This window comes from Dipodomys spectabilis, unplaced genomic scaffold (assembly GCF_019054845.1).
Source record: "Dipodomys spectabilis isolate Male_0828 unplaced genomic scaffold, ASM1905484v1 ptg000295l, whole genome shotgun sequence".
Taxonomy (NCBI): Eukaryota; Metazoa; Chordata; class Mammalia; order Rodentia; family Heteromyidae; genus Dipodomys; species Dipodomys spectabilis.
In genome coordinates this window covers 3,796,241-3,799,718 of record NW_024870972.1, presented here as the reverse complement: position 1 = coordinate 3,799,718, position 3,478 = coordinate 3,796,241, and the positions used below count along the sequence as shown (strand labels likewise).

The following is a 3,478-nucleotide window of genomic DNA, read 5'->3' as shown; positions in this document are numbered from 1 at the left end:
CAGGTTCCTTGAACAGAATAATTGAATTCCTCCTCCTACACATCCGTTGAACAACAAATGTCTGGAATTATTTTGTTTTTGACATGTCAATCTTGACTTTATTCTTAAATGTGTTCTTATGTAAGAAATACATGGTTCTAAAATTTCATGACAATTCTTTTGAATTTAATTTTTGTGGAATTGTCTAGTTTAAGAAAATCAATTACACTTTATATATAAAATTGTTTTGTGCTCAATTCATTAACACGTACACTAACATTGGAACAATAAAGAGAAGAATAGCCCCTGTCTGAGGATGACAATCAACTTCGTGAAGCATTCCAGATTTTTAAAAGAACAGATTTTCTGATGGGATGTGGACAGAAGGTAACCTTAATGCTTTGTTGTTCAGAGTTTAAACTTGTTCGAAGACTTTGGAAAGTAGTATGGAGGTTCTTCAAAAGACTACAGAGAGCGCCCCTAAGACTCAGCAATCCCATTTTGGGCATTCACCCAAATGATCAAAAACAAGACCATACTAAAACTACGAGCAAAACTATGTTCCTTGCAGCATTATTTACCATAGCTAAAATACATAACTAAACCCGATGCCCCACAGTAAACGAATGGATCAAGAAAATGTGTGTGTGTGTGTGTGTGTGTGTGTGTGTGTGTGTGTGTGTGTGTGTGTGTGTGTGTGTACTGGAATTCTATGCCTCAATCAGAAAGAATGACATCACCCAGTTTGTTAGGAAATGGAAAGACTTGGAAAAAATTATATTAAGTAAATTATGCCAGGCCCAAAGAAGTGAAGTTAGCCAGGCCCAAAGAAACATAGATCCCATGTTTTCCTTATTTGCAATAACTAGTATGTGTCTGAGACAAGGAGAAAAGGTCAGATAAGTCGATGTTAGGGGAATGAACCCTAAGATAAATATTCAAACTTTTTTTTGTTCTTTGTTTTTTTCCTTTCATGCAATTTTTTCTAACATATTTATAAGACGACTTCTATGTTGCTTTGTATGTCCCTCCCCCAAGGTATAACCCATGCTTTCACTGCATTTGATGTTGGTATAATTTGTGGAGGGGAAGGAAAAAAACCAATTTGTTTAACTAGGGATACAGGTGGAACCATTACAACAATGAGATGTACAAGTCATTATGTCAAAAAATGAACTTTAATACTTCGAGGGGAGGAGGACCAGGTGGGGGAAGTGGGAGAGTATGGTAAGGGATGGGAATGGGAAACAAAGAGGAGGCAACAATGCTTGATAAGAAATGTACTCGTTATCTTCCCCATGTAATTGTAAATCCTCTGTCAGTATTCTCAAAATAAAAAAAAAGAAATGCACTCAATAACTAGCCCATGTAATTGTAACCCCTCTGTATGGTATTTTCACAATAAAAAAAAGAAACATAGGTCCTATGGTATCCCTTATTTGCAATAACTAATGTATCTCTGGGATAAGCAAAGAAGGTATGGTAAGGCAAAAAAAAAAAAAAGGAGGAGGCAACAATGCTTGATAAGAAATGTACACATTACCTTTTCCATGTAATTGTAACTCCTCTGTATGGTATTTTCACAATTAAAAAAAAGAAAAAGTCAAAACATGTGCATATGACTAGAAAATATGATGTTAAGGTAAATGAACCTCAAGACAGGGACACAAGTGGTTTTTTTTATTTCTTTCTGTTGTTTCTAATATATTTATAATGTACGATGTGATTTATTTATATGTGTGTCCCCTACACTTAAACCCCTGTTTTCACTGTATCTGATGTTGGTGCACCTCCATCTTGTATATACACTTCTCTAATTTGGGGATGGAAAGGGAAAAAAAATTCTTAAATAAGGATACAGTATGACCCATTGCAACAATTTGATGCACAAGACAGTATGTTGAAAAATGAACTTTACAATTTAGGCGGGTGGGGGTGGGCAGTGTACTTGTGGAGGTGGGAGGGAAGAGATGGTGGGGGAAATAAAAGGAGGATGTAACAATGCATGATAGGAAATGTATTCGTTAATTTTTTCATGTAACTGTAACCAGTCTGTACAGTACTTTTACAATAAAAAACATAAAAATGTTCTGGGATGGAAGAGAATATTTCCCCTATTTTACCCATATAATATCGTTAACAAAGAAATTAATGCAAAACACTGATATGAATATATTTTGAATAAATGTGTGTGTGTGTTTGGGTATGTGCATGCCTGAGCATTTTCATTTTCAGAGTTTGAATTCAGTGCATCAAGGTCTTGCTAGGCTATTCCTCTCTAGATTGATGAGCTACTATATAAGCTACATCTCCATTCTTGTCTCTTTGCTAGTTCATTAATTTTTTTAAAAAAGTAATCTCATGAATATTTTTTGTCCTGATTGGCTTCCAACGGTTATCCACGGATCTCAGTTTCTTGAGCAGATACCCGAGTAGACAGGATTACAGGTGTGACCAAGAAGCACAAGGCTTTCAGAATAATTTAAAAAGTAGAAGAAAATTTACTTCATGGAGGCTTGTTTATCATCTTCTGCTTTTAAAGCATTTTGGAGTGATTATATGTGAATTTATTTCATTTTTGGATTCTTAAAAGATAGTAAGTCCTTTTTTTGTTTTTGTTTTTGTTTTGGTCATGCGGCTTGAACTCTGGGCTTGGGCGTTGTCCGTGGGCCTTTCAGCTGAAGGCGAGTGCTCTACTCCTTGAGCCACAGTGCCATTTCTGCTTTCTTAGTGGTTTATTGGAGATAAGAGTCTTATAGACTTTCCAGCCTGGGCTGGCTTTGAAGCGCAATCCTCAGATCTCAGCTTCTTCTGTAGCCAGGATTATATGGTGGCTTGAGCCACCAGCTACCATCTATTTTTAGTACTTTTTAAAATGTATACTGGAACTGTGGAACAGAAGAGATTTGTCTCTCTTTAGACCTCACTTACCAACACAGTCTGTGTTGAAGACATAATGTGACAGAAATCAATTACCGTGGGCAATAATTGCTAATATTTCTTGGACAACATGAATATTGAATTGAGAGTGTAAGGGAATGGAGAGGATTTTACCTACTTTTTATTGCTAATTTTTGGAAATTTTGATTCATTCACTTCCCCACTATATGTCTTTGGGCCATGTACTTAGTGCCTATAATTACAATATTTCCTAACACTAAAATGGTAATAATATTAGAATTATAGCAAATGTTTTCTTAAGAATTAAGAGAAATAAAACTTGGAAAATACTTAAAGTAAACTTCTAGGAATGAGCTTACAATTACATGGGCAAGATAATGAATATATTTCTTATCAAGCATTGTTGCCTCCTTCTTTGCATCCTGTTCCCATCCCTTCCCATCTCCCCCCACAGCCCCCCATCCCACCAACCCCCACCACCCCCCACCAAAGATGTAAAGTTCGTTTTTCGACATAAGGACTTGTACATCTTATTATTGCAATGAGTCCACCTGCATCCCTATTTAAACGATTTGTTTTTTTCCCTTCCCCTCCAAAA

At 36.0% G+C, this 3,478-nt stretch overlaps 1 non-coding gene across 1 annotated transcript; it reads left to right on the top strand.

Annotated features, from left to right (window-relative positions):
* The first annotated feature begins 228 nt into the window (after nucleotides 1-228).
* On the top strand, nucleotides 229-330 carry LOC122126993. The gene has a single exon (XR_006151059.1). It is a non-coding gene; the product is annotated as a U6 spliceosomal RNA (small nuclear RNA).
* The last annotated feature ends 3,148 nt before the right edge of the window (nucleotides 331-3,478 follow it).